Genomic DNA, 17,237 nt, shown 5'->3' on the forward strand with positions numbered 1-17,237 from the left:
GATCGGTCTTCTTCACTTAACATTGATAAATATGATGCCTATACTGCAATTCTGCAATCCTAGTTTCTCAGACACACAATCCTGTTCAAAAGTTTGGGCTCTATGAGATTTTTTAATGTTTTAAAAGTCTCTTCTCCTCACCAAGGCTGCCTTTATTTGTTCAAAAATACAGTAAAACAGTAATATTGTGAAATATCATTACAATTTTAAATAACTGTTTTCTATTTTAATATTTTTGATGCATCATTTTCAGCATCATTACTCCAGTCTTACATGATGCTACAGAAATCATTCTAATATGCTGATTTGGTGCTCAAGACACATTTCTCACTATTATCAATGTTAAAAGCAGTTAATATATTGTGGAAACTGTGATGGTTTTTTTTTTCTTTGATAAATAAAAAGTAAATTATATAAATGGCGTGTATTTGCTGTCATGACTCACTTTTTTAAAATCAATTTAATGCATCTTTGTTGAATGAAAGTGTTAGTTTCTTTCAAAAAAAAATTTTAATAATCTTACTGAACCCAAACTTTTGAACGTTGGTGCACAGCATGCAATCACACCACTTAGTATAAGGTTTATGTCAGCTGACGTCTCCAATTTTACTGAATGAATCCTGCCATTGTAGCTTCAAGGCTGTCTGTGCATATAAGTGTTCCTGGTGTTGCTGGAGGACAGCCCACCAAAAATTGCTACAATGTCCTATTGTGGTTCTATTGTAGTCTAATAGCTTCCTTAGTGAATCAGCGATTGATTTATGCATCCTGCTCCTCTGGATTCATCTCACAATAGATGTTTGGCGTCTTATTGTTTGGAATGAGAACATTTTAAGACATGGTAGCTCACGTTGCGAAGGGGAAGATATGAGCGAAACAAATGGTAAAATGTAGAATTCAAAAGTTTCACCCCAAACATTTCAACCCCAAATGCCTGCGTGACATGTTTACCAGCTGGTTGCACTACAGACTTGTCTGTTTCAGGGAGGCCACAGCTGCTTCCCAGCATTGTACAGAGATACAGTGTGTGGACAGACACCCAGCGCACATGTAATGCACCATAGAGCTGTAACTGCAGGACAGTTCCCTTACACGCTTTGTTTTTGGCTACATAATCACAAACAGGAAGTTGCTTTGGGCCAGTCACACAGAGGTACTTCCCTCTTTTGTTTGTTGGAGGTTGTGTGAAAGTTTGTGGTACAGACCCCATGTCGCCCCATTTCTCTTAATTCTCAGCTATCTCTGCATGGATCCTTGATCATTTAAAGATCAAAATGTGAGGTCAGCATACCTCACTTTCTGATTTGTATACACATGATAGCAATCTTTTCTGATTGATTTCCACGTCACCATGTTGTGGGACTAATTCAGAAGATTATGTTTTAACTATGCTTTTTGACGGAGAACCCAACACATGGCTCAGATTTAGAATCTTTTTATTTTGTTATCAGTAAAACCAATCTGATTGCATGTAAAACCAGCATAACCTGAGAAATCTGTTGAGCCTATTTCTGTTTGTGTACAGGTTTATCAAAGTCCTCTTCTGAGGATGTGTATTATGTTTTTGGTCAAGTTACAATCATGTAATAAAATTGAGATTTAGAAAAAAATGTTACAGTAAACACCTGTTTATTTACTAACTGTAAGTTATCATAGCATATAGCCTAAAGACAAAATATGTATTTCTGTGAAATATTGTAATAAAAATGTTTTCAGAAGTAAAGTATATCCATTACCCAATAATTAAAGTCCCCCTCTTGTCAATTATTTGATTACTTTAAACTCATCTTTTATCACCAAAATGACAAAAAATTATTTGAAAAAAATCTTCATGCCTTAAAGCTGCTGTCCGTAACTTTTTTAAGTTAAAAATAATCCAAAATAATTATATTAAAAAAAACGTATTCTGCCAGTGGTCAAAACTATCTGCTTGCCTAGATTCAAAACGGTTAGCTTGTAATAATGATTTTAATTCCAGTGGTACTGGTGGGTTTCCGCGGGAAATTCGAGCATGTCTTTGCGTCATTACGTCACACCCGTACACATAAAGAAGGAGTTTCGGCTAGCCAGCTATACTGCGCGTGATGAGATGTTTAGATGTATAGGCTTTTCTCGCAGCACTTTACATAATTAAACTTATGGCATCCAGAAAGATCCAAACAACAATCATCAGTGTCAACTGGAGATTCAGCAGTTATAAAACCCAAAAGACTTCGTACTTCGGATTTAAGGTGGCTAGAGAAAGAGAAAGAAACCGTCTCATGCGAACACAATGGATTTAAACATCGGCGGGGCTTTTGAAAAGTGCGTGAACTCCGTGTTTTGAAGGGGTTCAAAACGGAAGAAGAGACGGCTTTTTTCTGCTGAACAAGTTTTTTCTTAATTCACACAGTTATGGAGTTTCCTTTGTTGTGCCTTTCTCGTTTTGCTATTATGGAGAATATGAATTCTGAACTACGCAGGTAGCTGCTAACCATAAAACACATTAAATTTAAAATTAGTCACGCAATGCTGATGTTGTTAACATGAACAATTTGAGAACAAAGTAGGCTATAATTTGCACGGTTGCTGTAAATCTCGTTGATTAAATCTAACGAAGCTTATCATGCCGAATGCTTTTTCCCCCTTAGTTGGTCAGAACAAAAATGGATGTTACTTACTTGTTCAGAAGACATTTTCTTATGAAAATTCTTATGTTGGTAAAACTTTCAGAAAGTGAATCTGTGATTCTGTATGACAGTATCCACACAGCGCGGTGAGTGACAGCACCACTCGCCTCAAAGCACTGTGTTCATCCGCGCTGTTTCATGCCGATTTACAACCCACGTAAAGATGATAATTCCTCGAATCACTGCAGTTACAGATTTCGAACAGAGAGATGGCGACAAAGAGGAAAAGCTACGGACTGCAGCTTTAAAATGGCTTGAATGTAACTCTACACCCTTGCCTAATTGAATGCAGTTCTATGAATATTCAAATTAGCCTCGCCTCCATTCACTCACAGCAGCTCAGAGATTCACTCGTGGATGATCATGTTGACGTGATTGGTTACAAGGTATTGTTTGTGATGTCAGAAACACCAGTGATTTCAAACCGTTCACTGTTTTAAAGAGAAAATTCTCAGCAATTGTGTTGACTTATGAATTTACACATGGTCTGTCTTAAATTATATTAAAAACACCACATACAAACAACATTAAAACCTTGATTTTATTTGCTCAAATAGATTTCTATATCAACATTAACTAATGACAAACTGTTATGAACTATCACCAAAATGACATATCCTGTAATGCTTGTAACACTGTCATTATATATATATATATATATATATATATATATATATATATTTATTTATTTATTTATTTATTTAAAGTTTAAAACAGTTTTTACAAGTTTGTAAGTACTATAGTATACAGTACTATGAAAACATATTTACATTATATTTGCAGTTTACTTGATATACACTATGAAGAAAAAAAAATCCGTAGAAAAATGGAAAAGGTACTGGTAATTTTCTGACAGGACATTTTCAAAAGTTTACGCACATTTCCTTTAACCTTAAAACACACACAAATTGCAATGCGTAATTTAAAATATTGTCTAAACAATATCGAAAATTAACAGTATTCTTCATAAGAATTCTAGGCCCCATTCTTACATACTTTTCTTAAAAATGTACAATCATACAATGTAAAAACATGTATGTGCATAATAAAAAGTACATTGAATTAATTATTCATTTAAATGTTTGTACATACACTGAAAAAAATTGTGTAGAATTTTTTTTTCAGAAATGTGTAGAAATTGCTACATTTCAAAATTTATTACAAAGAAATGACAAGTAACACATTGAATTAGACGAGATTTTGAAGTAGAAACACTGAAACAGTATTTTTTTTGTGAAACACATATTTATTGGAGAAAATGGAAGATTATTGGAGTAGGATAAATATTTTTTTACAGACACTTAACATAAAGTGTAGCCAGTGGTATAAACATGGGATAAATATGGAATCCATCTCACAATTATACCCTCATTCCTCATTATATCTCCTAACTCCCAGGACAAAACAAGCAGTTTTCAACATTATGTTCAAAGTTCAACATTATTTTAGAACTGAATGAAGTGGCACAGGATCACTGATCAGAGAGAACACATCGGCTCCATGCAGTCTGGAACTCTGGGTAAATAACTACAGTTCATTCATGGGAATGAAGCTTAAATAAAGTTCCACTGCTGGGACTGTGTGACACATGGCCCCATAACATAGATGACATTCGAATGGCCCTATCTTTAACTTGTTTTCCCTATTGACTTCAGCTGAATGTGATTTCACTGTAATTTATGCAGTTTGACTTATTGCTCTCTGTGTATAAATAACAAATAACAGACGTCAGCATACACAACTTTGCTAACCCCTGAGTGTTATTATGCAAGTATAATGTTACTGCAATTCAAATGTTGTTGATGTAGTTCCCTGTTGACATCTGAGGTCACGATTCTCCAGGGAGATTTGGGCAGGGAATATGAGGTGTTATCGCAAAGATTTTGGTTGTTATGCTAGCCTATGGGATAAATACCCGATTTGTCCAAAAAAAATCATTGGTCCACGAGTAATCTATGATGCAACTTCCGCTTCTTTCCTTCATTAGAGACTGTTATAGCAAGATCAAAGATGCCCCTGTCTCACTAGATGATAAGACTGATGTCATGGTTCAAAAAAAGCACAGCATATGTGAAATGTTCTTGTTGAATTGTCTTTGAAGTCTTCTCTGTTTACTTAAGTCTCTGTTATCTATGTCGGTCTTATCACACGTGAGCCACGTTTCCCAGATATATGGCGGTGCAGCTAAGCGTTTTCACAGGCTCCTCAAATGTCTGTGAAGATGCTGGGCAAACAAAGTCAATTTTATTTTTTGTCACCGTTCATGTTCAGCCAGGGAGTGTGTGAAGTCTTGTGAAGGAAATGTTGTTCAGATGGGAAACCACAAAGGAAAATCTTTAATAAAGAATGTGGGAGGGAGTGTGACTGTGAGAAAGGTGGACGGAGACAAAAGGCTCATTTACGTTCACTAATCCTACGTAATCATTCGGTTTTACAACATCTTCTATTCAATGTCCATGTAAAAAGCCTCTGTTTGCAATTGTCTACCACTTTCTCACCTAACACAGGATAAAAGGTTCGTTAGGATTCTTGACTCAACTCCAAAGAACTCTTTATGCAGCAAAAAAATTTATAAAATTAAAAAAAAATACATAAAAACAGACAAAGAACCTTTCTGGCATGAAAGAGTTATTTAGGGTGGAAAAAAAATCTAATAATGCTCTAGGCTTTATTAAAAAATATTTAAAATAATGTTTTAAGCATATGACTGTTTAAATGTATTATAGTGATCAAATATCTGTTGATATTAACTATCCATGAAATATTCTGTCACTGAAACAACAACAAAAAGTTTTAATACAATGCTGTTATCCATGTTTGGTACCCCTGAAAGGTTGTATATGCAATCTTTGATGAAGATGAGAGTCCACGGGTTCCAATATGAAATGTCTTGATAACAGTGTGCGTAAAACAACAGCAAACACAAATGGCGACCGACACCATGAGAGTAAACATGCAGGAGCTTAATTACATAATGGTGATGAACTAAATGATGAACAGGTATGATGATTGAGTTAGTGTCCATGGAAACAGATGAGTGGCGGGAAACTAAGACAAAGGAACACATATTGACTAATGAATACAAACTAAAAGTCCATGAAAACGAAAACTGAAAAACAACTGAATACATGTAACACTTTGTCTTATCCAACAAATATCTTTTTAGCATCCAAACTATTCATTTAAACCTTGAAACAAACAAAGATTTAGACAAATTGTAAACAAAAAGAAAATTTGTTATAAAATTAGTATGAAGTATTTCAGATTCTACACTATTTCTAGGTCACTAATCAAATAAGTAAATTAGTGACATTGATCATGCATGTGACTCAGATGCACAAGATGTTTCAATCACCTCAAATCATGCTGGATAATGATCACTTTTGGGGGTAACGCATTACAAGTATCGTGAGTTACGTAATCAGATTACTTTTTTGAAGTAAACTAAGTAAAGCATTACTTTTAATTTTACAACAAAATATCTGAGTAACGTTTTCAAATAAATACTGCTAGTTACTTTTTCACAATTGACTGACACATCGTTGAGAGAAATTGAACTAAACATGATGGTTATTAGTTCTAGACTAAATGTAAGCATGCATTTACTCATCTCACTTGCACAAAAACAGTTGCAGTAGGCTAAATGAATAAAAACAGTGAAATGCAAACTCAGAATATAACATAAACCTGCAATAATTAAATTATACAAATATAGTTTAATCTCACTTTATTAACCAATGACTTCTGCTGACCTTCGATGATCCAGTTCAACCCAACCATAAAAATGAACTTCAGATAAACATCACATTTGTTTTTCTTTTCTTTTTTTATTCTCCTGTGTCCTATTCTTCTGCAATCCAGAATGGCAGCACAGTTGAAAGGTTTGTTTGAGCTGGGCCCTCTAAAGTACAGACATGAATTTGCATCTCTTTCAGCCTGAGGCTTAATACTGGCCCACACTAAAAGATTTTTAAAATCTTATCAGATTTTCAAAATGTGAGAGACCACAAACTTGACAACAACAACAAAAAAAAAATCATAGATTTAACAGTTTTGTTCCTATAGTGTGTGGAGTGCCATGATATAAAGAACTGAAAGATTATACACAAACAACCAGATTCCAGATTAAAGCCTTCCTTGAACGGATATGTTCGCAAATCAAAGAATGACATGTCCCAACTGAATGATTAATTCTCAATTTAGAGTTTGTTGTTCGTTTAGACTCTAGCGTATGCCTGCCTGCACATCTGCTTCTTTGATGCCTTAAATATGGGACGATTCAGTATTATACGGAATGGTTGGCAATGTTTGTCCTCTGGGTTTCCCCCACACAGCAGAATTTCAAAACCTAAATATTCAACATGGCGGATATTTACGATTTGAGATCAGTGCGACCCCCATTCTTCCGAGCAGATTCAGTCACTCTTAACACGCCTCACACTGCAGGAAAATCTGCTAAAATAATCTGTAGAACTAACAAGATAATCAAAACTTTACCTAGTAAGATTGTCAGAAGGGGAGAATTGGGCACAAAATCATCCCAAATTATCATGCAGTGTGTGGGTGCCTTCATTCATTTCACTTTTAGTATATAAGGGCCTTCACATTTACCAAAAATAGAACTTTTGTTTTTAAAAAAACAAACAAGGAAGCCCACCCAAAAGTAATATAACATTACTTACCATAAAAAAGCAACTTATGTTATAATGTAATGCAACTTTTAAAAGTAACTTTTGACAAATCTGTGGAGTTCATGCAACTATAGTGCTGCTTTTATTAAAGCCAAAGAGAGACAAATCGCATACTAAGAGACATAATTCATGATGATTTTTCAAATCAAATTTTCAAAAAGAAAAAAAGAATGCAAAATAGTAACAATGAATATCAGTCTATTCAGTTTCAGTCACTTTTGGACCCCTTCTGTATCAAAGAAAGATTAAATAGAAAACAAATGCGTGACATTTCATCTGATTTAGAGTAACATAATATTAATGACGTGCATGATCATGAAACTGATATTCATTGTTACTATTTTGCATTCTTTTTTTCTTTTTCAAAATGACATGAATGATAGAGAGAAACGGTATCTACATCAGCTCCCAGCAAGATAACAACACACAGCACCAACACAACAAACAAAGTGTTTCTGTTAGGGCTGCTTTCCATTTGCTGACTTAGCTGTGCGTGTTTGTTTGCGAGTATGTCTTTGTGAACTGCTCTCAGATTTGCCTCACCTGTCACCTGCCCTTATACACCATCACAGAAAACGGCTCCTCTGTGAAACAAAGAAAGTCAGCTAGAGGCAGCGAACAGTGTTTATTATCCAACCTGATATCACTTTTCCCAGCTCAGTTTAACTAGTTCAGCAACTGAGCCAAATTCCTCCAGAGCCTGGGAACTAAGTGGCATTAGTGGAAAATGACAACTAGCCAACCTTTCTATTTACAGTAAACATCCAGAAGCCCGGAGATGTTTTCTCTACAAACGCGTGTTGTGGTTTCAAAAGTCAAGAGATAATGTCAAAGTATATGTAAAACTCTGTTTGTTGTTCAAAACGGTCTCATCGGCACAGATATTGTAAAATGCAAATTCATGCAGAAAAATATGTACCGGGGAACTTTCTCTGTGCCTTAGGCTGCAACAAGATTTCGGTGAAAATGGCTGTGACATTTCTGAATCTCAAAATTAGTTCTACTAAAACTTTGGTCCATGAGGGGACCCACAGGGGACTGCAGCGGGGTCCACAGAAAATTCTCAAAATGACAAATTCAATATATATTTGTGCAAAACGCCATTGTGTTTACATATTAGAACATCACTGTAAAAAAATGATCCTGTTAAAATTACAGTAAAAAGCCCAATAGCTGTGGTGACAATGTTTCAGGTATTACAGGATGGCATATTGGTATTGCAGATCTATCAAACTACCAAGATCTGCTTTTTAACTTAAACTCTACTGACAACGATGCAGCAATGGCAAAGCAGAAAGCCATATGATGTAGCAAAGTTAGTGGCTGTAATTAGCCTGTCCACATGGCTAATACTCATATATAGACAGTGCACAGGGTCATACACACAAAAACAAAACATCATCAGGGTAACACACAACACTAAAATAATTAAATATTAACTAAAATAATTTCGTTAACTAACCCTTTACGAGTTAGTGGCAGGGAACTCGGGATGCAGGGCAGGAACACACAAGACTCAACTCAAATCAGACAAGATACAGCAACCAAAATTAAACTGAGAAGATCAATGACTAGAGAAACAAAAAGTAGAGTAATAAATAACAAAAGCAAACTAATGAAAAAAAAAAAAAAAACTAAGATAATAATACTGGAACTGCAAAATAAAAGCAAGACTTCGACTTGACAAAAGAAGAACTGAAGAAAATAACTAAAAATAAAATTCTAAAACAAAAGAGAACTCAAACTAGATTATAAAGCACAAGAGCTAAAGCGAAGCAAAACAGAAAATAGCAACAAAAAAACTCTGATACTGGGAATAGGATATTAAAAATAAAAAAAACTAGAGTAAGCACCAAAATCAATTCAAGAACACAAACCAGAAACCACCAGAGAGCATACATACACAAAAAGAACCGGCAAAGACGTGAGGGAAAGAGACACAACATAAAGGGACCAGAGCACATGAGGATCAGGTGAGCACAATTAGTGAAAAGAGGACGGACTAAACAAGGGGGCATGGTAACAGGAAACAAGGAGGTGGGACACGAGGAGCACATGGCAAACACAAACCAAGACAGAGCCATGTGCTCAAACACAAGACAAACATAGAAACATGAAGCAAAGACAACACAGACAAGGCTGCCAGGGCAGAACCCTGACAAAGATCTTGTGGAAATATATGTGTAGGTGATTTGTTATGTCTTTCAAGGGAGTTATTCATTGACACTGTAAACTTTAGCTGCTCTCTTGAGGATTAAATGGCAATAGTCTGTAAATACTTGAAACAATATGAACGCTTATTTATAGCCTATGTACACATTAAAGATTTATACATCGTATACTCTAATTGTGGGTAACTCAATACAGTAATTTTTTCCAGATAAATATTTAATTTTTATATTTGCTTCAGCTTCAACAATGACAATATAAAAGCCAGTAACATTCATTCTGTTGTAATGTCTTGCCCCGCATGACTGTAATTATTGTATATGATTTTTGTTTATTTTTTCAGCATATCAGAGATGCTTTCTATAACATTTATTTACCTTTTGAACATATTTAGTTAAAGAATTGTGAACAGAATGTTTGTCGGGTTTTCCTACTTCTGTTCATGTGGAGTTTAAGAAGCTGTGGAGGGATATTTTGTTAGGTGACAGCATCAGAAGCTTTGGATAAAAGCATGGGCTAATCCATGAATGTGTTTGCTGACAGATAAGAGTGGTTGTATGTGGAGGGCCATGTGTTCAGCCTCATTTGAAGGCCCTTGAGGAACAGCCTTGACAGGCTGAGAGATTGTTGTGGCCTTAGCTGGACAGCCAGTTGTTGTTTTTAACATGAGAGACAGGTGAGCAGGGCTTGAGCTGTGGGCTTTAGTGCCGTCACTTAAAGTGGAACTTCTTTATAGCCTAATAAAAAGAGTGTTTGAGATCTATTCAGCCACACATGAAATAGAGAATCAGGAACTATTACGATCAAGAAGCCAGAGGTGACTGTGTTAAGGGGGAAAAAATCATAATTTTAATTCATAATTTACTACTTTAAAGAATGAATGAATTAAAACTCCTTGGCATGCATGAGGCTATACTGGAGAGCTCTGGATCTTGTATTGTTGTCTGTACTAGGCTGATTTCCAGCTTGTCGTTGTTCACCGGATGAATTGCTCCTGAATAAGTATATTGTTCTCTTCAATGATAAACTGCAAGTGGGTTGACTATAGTGCATTGACGTTTAAATTTTAAATCTAAGACTGATGTTTTCCATCAATTGACTGTATCTGTCCAAAAGGAAATTACAAAGGATGTCTGGGAAATACAAATACAAAATTGCATGACACACTAGTCATGAATAAAACTAAAGCAGGAGCTGAAGGGTCACATTTCTGGTAAAAGCTTATTTTTTGATTGTCCTCAAGGGCGTGTTTGACGTTATTAACTGCATCTACTAATTTGAGGGCACAGTGGCCCCTAAAGGCATTTGTTGTGGTTGAATCCACTGCCTGCTCTTTAACCTTTGTTTTCGAAACCTAAGATGCATTAAGAATGTGTTCATTGTTAATTTAATTTGCTCTGTTATCTCATATACTGTTACATCAGCTGGCTGGTGTAAAAGAAAGACTTGTGATTATCTTCTAAAAGTTTTATTTGTGTACACTGGGCTAAAAATCAACAGGCATAGACTAAAAATCACAATCAGACACTTAAATAGATTAGTTCATGTAATATTTTAAATTACCCAATGCAATTTTCCCTCTTTTCTCCAATAGTTCCCTGCTACTCACTACTATATCTGCCTAATAAAAAGACAAAAATAACAAAAAAGGACCTGAACTATGAACCATAACCTGATAAATAAAAATGGATTTTTAAAAATGGAAATAAATAAAAACAATTATTTTTTATTTTGATATTTATTATTTTATGTTGCAAACATTAAACATGATTAATTATTAGTTATTACTCATTGCAACTACTGATCATTTTAATTAAGTGAACTGCATGACAAAGGAGATAGAGAACAAAAACATTCTTTATTTGATCCACAAACTAAAACACAGGAGAATAACGAACACAATTTAACTCGATACCGGACACTGAACAGAAAGAACTCGAGGCTTAAATACACAAAGAACGTAATCAAGGAGAACAAAAACAGGTGTGTGGAAACTAATTAACACCCTGGGAAATTAACTAGGAACTCAGGCAAACAGGAACAGAGCAAACAGAGTGAAAATGAAACCAAAACAGAATATACAAGCTAATTCAATTCGATTTTTTTCAGGATTTTTAACTTTGGCAAGTGTTAAAGGATTAGTCCACTTCAGAATTAAAATTTCCTGATAATTTACACATCCCCACGTCATCCAAGATATTCATGACTTTCTTTCTTCAGTCGAAAAGAAATTAAGGTTTTTGAGGAAAACATTCGAGGATTTTTGCGGAAGTACCGACCTAGTGTTTACGAAGCGAACGTGCAAAGACTTATAAACGCCCATTACAAAAAAATTATAATAAAAGGTAAAACGACGATGTTGGACGATTTTAAATTTGGAGTAGAAAATGAGATTTGAGAGTTTTTCGCCCTAACCTTCATTTTCCGCCTACGTCAGTGTACCGCCTGACCTTTCCAACGGGATTACGTAATGTGTGAAGTCGTGGACGTGCAAGATCGCGTAGAGCCCTTTGAAGCTGCTTTGAAACTGCAATTTGGACCTTCAACCCCTTGATAACCGTTGAAGTCCACTATATGAAGAAAAATCCTTGAAAGTTTTCCTCAAAAACCTTAATTTTGTTTCGACTGAAGAAAGAAAGATATCAATATCTTGGATGACGTGGGGGTGAGTAAATTATCAGGAAATGTTAATTCTGAAGTGACCTAATCCTTTAATTTTGGACTCTGCATGTATATTTATAAGATCCTTCCATTTGCCTGGTGAAATGAGAGATGTGACTGAAGAGCATGAAGTAGAAGTTGAACTATCATTGTATTCAACAGGATGTCTGTTTTATTTCCCCATGTGTTGACACTAGTCATTGAAATAGAACAATTTACAATCTAATTTTCACCTGTAGTCACATTGAAGCCTGTGAGAGAATCACCACTGTCCTACAGCAACCCTAGTTTTTCTTTTTTCACTTCACAGCCTCAAATAAATGCTTACAAAATAACCATTGTGGGGGTAAAGGATGGGAAAGAGAGCACAGAAGAAGGAAAAGGAGGAGCTTTGGATGGTGAGAGAGAGAAGAGTGAGTGAGCGAGCAATGTGGTGGCAGAGACAGGAAGACTGAGAGAGAGAGAGAGAGAGAGAGAAACATGCTGAATTAGTGCGGGTGGGAGGGACAGAGCAGAGTCCCAGACCACAGGGAGGATGGAGGTTCCCATGCCCTGGGGGCCTCTTGAGAGCAGCAATGGCAGATGTGACGTCTGGGTCCCCATCCTACAAGGACCACTATGGAAAAGACATTATCCATCAACCACAGGTCCAAAGAATCAGCAGTAAAAAGACACACACATAGGCTATACAAAAAAAATTTGTTATCATCTCGTAAACATACCATAAAAAGATGTGTCTATGTTTAGCAGGGATTTTGGAGAGATTTGGGGATGGAAAAAACATGAAAAGGTGAAAAGTTCAGGTTGAGAGTATCAAATCAAGGGTTTGGAGCCAAAAGGACGTAAGAACAAATTTGTTTTGATACACTTATGCTCGTTTGACTCCAAACCATTCAAATGATTTCATGCTTTATCAAATGAATGATCTTAAATGAACATCCATGCAGTGAGTCTATGCTCAGTTTAACATTGCATATGCAACACCCACAGCAATCTAGAATAGATTTGAAGTTAATGTACTTGTCGAGACATGTTTCTCCATCTGGAATTCACAGGCTGTTCTAACAGAGAGATGCAGATGCAGATACAAACATGTGTGGCTTACTTTCTTCGATGGAAAACAAAACAAGAAATTTAGCAGAATGTCGTGGCTGCTCTTTTCATATAAGAAAGTAGATGGTCACTGAGGCTCTCAAGCTCCAAAAAGAAGAAAAAAGTACCACACAATCCTAATAAAACTATTCCATATGATTTGTAAATATGATTTCCATATGATTTTGCCTGGTTTCACAGACAGGGCTTAGACTAAGCAGCGTGAGCGCTTGAAGTATGTCAGAAATAGAACGGGGCATCGGGATGTGTTGTGTTGCATCCAGTGTAGACGGTATCACTGATTATAATGGGTTGTTGTGTCACGTTGTGTCGCGCCGCTCGCATCTGGTGTTGACACAGTGTCAGAAACAGATCTAAATTGAAGTCTTTATTCGCATAAAATCTTTCCCATAAATATAATGTAGGTTTCAAATCTCATGTAAAACCTTCAAGTTCATTACATCAAAAAGTACCATGTGAAACAATAATAATGTTTGACTTCACTGACGAAGATTTCCAGTGAAATAATGACTTGGATTTCAGTCTGTCATTGAAGACTGTCTCCCAGTTTCCTTCCACTTTCCTTGAATGGAAAAGTGTAGTATTTTGCTAAACATATTATTTTCTGCTCAACAGAAATAAATAAGTCATTGGAATAGAATGACAGGATTTTTCATTGTTAAGTGCCATATTAATTTATGTTTGAAGGCAAGAGAGAGTGACAAAAAAAGAAAGAGGATAAACCTTTTTCAAGAAGCTGTCAGCATAAAGCAGCTGTGTGGAGAAGGCCTTTATCTCCTAATGCAATGTATTACAGAGTCCTTGGAAAATGCTTCACTACTGTGAGGGTGGATGAAAAAGATTTGGATTGGTTCTTTCTTTAAATAGATTATGGTGTGAGCAGTCACACATCTTTAGCCATCACGTTTTCTTTGAAGCCTGAGAGACGCTGTCGACAGTCATCAAACACTATCAGACTGCCTGTCTGCCGGGATGCCAGGCCAATCCAAGGCCTTAAGATGTGTTTCCATAGACGATGAACTGCTTGACACAGTGATTGAGTAATAAACCTCCGAACCTAATAAGTGTGTCACTGAACTACGTCTGGGTGGAGGACATGAGAAGGTCGAAAAACGACAACCAAGACATTTCCCATGCTTTCATAGGAAGCAGACACTGGAGCTGAGAGATAGTGGGGAAAGGGTGGACTTAAGTTCAGAAATACTGAAGGAATCTGAGGAAAAAGAGAAAATGAAAGGTGGATCAACACTGTCTGTGATTTAGAATAGGACGGAAAAGACAGTTCAACACTTACTTCAGCAATAAAAACAAAAAGATGAAAAACAAACGTGATGTTTATCTGAAGTCATTTTTGCTGTATGGTTGAATTGGATCATCGAAGGTCAGCAGCTAAGACAATGGTTAATAGAGTGAGATTAAATACATAAAGTACATTTGTATTATTTAATATAATGAATTATTGCAGGTTTGCGTAATATTCTGAGTTTGCATTTCACAGTTTTTATTCATTTAGAAGAATACTGAAATACTGAGATGAGTAATTGCTCACATTTAGTCTAGAACTATAATAACAATCATGTTTAGACAGCACCCAACACTGATTTATATCGGTTAGGTAAATGTAGGTATTGTGTTATTTTCAAATGTTTTTTCCAGATTCACATTCATCTGTTTTGGATAAAACTGAACATGCTTTTAGTGCCATAGACATTTCACTTTGTATTAGGAAAGTGCAAGAACCAATGTAATATTATTTTGCAGAAATGTCGCCATAGGCACGTTTTTTCCCAATAAGCCGCTGACTATGTTTCTGTCTTAATTGTTAAAGTCTTAATTGTTGGTGATTTTAATATCCATGTATATAATGAAAAAGATGCATTGGGACTGGCAATTATAGACATTCTAAACTCTATTGGAGTTAGGGGGTGTTTACACGACACCATTTTCAACTAAAAGTAGAAAACTTTTTAATGTGACGTGGCCAACTAAGCTCAAACAGCAATGCATGACATTAATAACTATGATTGGGACTGTCATTTTACATAATACTATAATGAGAACATTATTGTAATAAAACGTTGAGAAGTCTTTGGGTTTAGTTACCGTGTTTCAGCCAGTTGTTACTGGAAGAGCCTGTCCACAACAGGAGTCATACATTCTCACAATAGCACATAACTCAAAGTTCACATGTGCATTTGCATCATTTTGTGCAGATTTAAGTTGTAATATTATGTTTATTTTGAATAAATATCTGATTATTAGGATGCATTTGGTTGAGTTCATTAACCCGCTAGCAAAGCTCTTCAATTTAACGGTGTTCATTCAGCTCTTCAGCTTCAGCGCACACAGCTCAAAAGACAATGCTGTTATGAAATGGCAATATTAATTTTAGATGTTTCTTTTTAAAAAACATTGATACATTAATAATAACTATCAATTTTGTTTCTCATTATTTTCTCAAAAATGTGTCACGGTTCGCAGGCTTGCCTGTTCATTCTGTGTGTACTGTTCTGGTCTGATTGCCTATCATCGTCAGCCTTGCTGACGAGCAATCAGATCAGCCGCAGGTGCGGCTCGTTGTTATGTCCTATATGTAGTCTTGTGTTTGTCATGTTCATTGTCAGATCGTTGTTTCTCTGTTCACGTCGTGTCTTGTCATCTCTCTGTGCCTCTCCACCCAGCGCCAGTATTCACCGGATTATTCTTTCTCAAGTTTCCGGTTGAGTTCCGTTCTTCGTCGTTGCTGTGAGTCGCGAGGGCTTTGGATTTAGAGCCTTGCAGTTCCTGCGTTGCCAAGGACCTGTTACTGACCTGCACTCTACACAAGTCTCTCTTGTCTTTGTCTTTTGCTATTTACTCTAATAAACTCCCTTTTCATCCGCAACTGGATTTTGTGTTTCGTGACGTAACAGAACGAAGGATGGATCCAGCGGATGTTTCGGAACTAAAGGACATTCTCAACAAGAACAACCTCCGTTTTGATCGTCAGGATGAACCGATTACGGCTACCGGTCGAGCAGTTCAGGCCTTGGTAGCACAGGTCTCGGAACTGACGAGCCAACTACAACATCTAAGAGCCGAGCCTGCCAACGCACCCACTGCGCCCAACCCACCACCCGCTGTTCCACCCACTGACCGATCTGACCGCAGTACGGAGCCTCGTCTGCCACCTCCTGCTGCTTATTCTGGTGAGCCCCAATTATGCCGTGCTTTCTTGAAGAAGTGTTCTCTGTTCTTTGCTCTACAGCAGTCATCATTCCCCACTGAAGAATCCAGAGTAGCGTTCGTGATAACACTGTTGTCAGGACGAGCGGCGCTGTGGGGAACAGCAGTCTGGGAACAAGGACATCAGTGTCTTGCTTCATTTCAGACCTTCAGTGACGAACTCAAGAAGGTATTTGATCGTGCCGTGTCAGGCAGAGAAGCGGCCAGAGTGTTGGCAGATCTAAGACAAGGTAACAGAACTGTTGCAGATTACTCCATCGAGTTTCGTACGCTGGCCACGGAGTGTAAGTGGAACAGCGAGGCACAGTGGGACATGTTTCTGCATGGGCTGACCGACCGTATCCAGAACGTGATCTACACCCTGGAGTTACCCACATCGTTAGACGACTTGATTGATCTGGCCATTTGAGTGGACGCACGACTGCAGCGCCGCGATCTTCAACGCCAGAGAGGCTTGATTCCAGCCAGAGAGGATCTTCCCTTCATCCCTTCCTGCGATATGGTCGGTCCCTCATTCGATCCTGAACCCATGCAGGTGGGCAGAGCTCGCCTCTCTCGGGAGGAGAAGGAGCAGCGAAGAGAGCAGGGACTCTGTCTCTATTGTGGAGCCGCGGGACACTTTGCTGTAAAGTGTCCCGTAAAAGCCAAGGCCCGTCAGTAGGGAGGAGGTTACTGACGGGTGGCATTTCATTGGAGGAATCCTCTCAAG

The sequence above is a fragment of the Rhinichthys klamathensis genome, unplaced genomic scaffold (genome assembly GCF_029890125.1).
Source record: "Rhinichthys klamathensis goyatoka isolate OS25496 unplaced genomic scaffold, OSU_Roscu_1.1 h1tg000019l_1, whole genome shotgun sequence".
In the NCBI taxonomy this organism is placed as follows: Eukaryota; Metazoa; Chordata; class Actinopteri; order Cypriniformes; family Leuciscidae; genus Rhinichthys; species Rhinichthys klamathensis.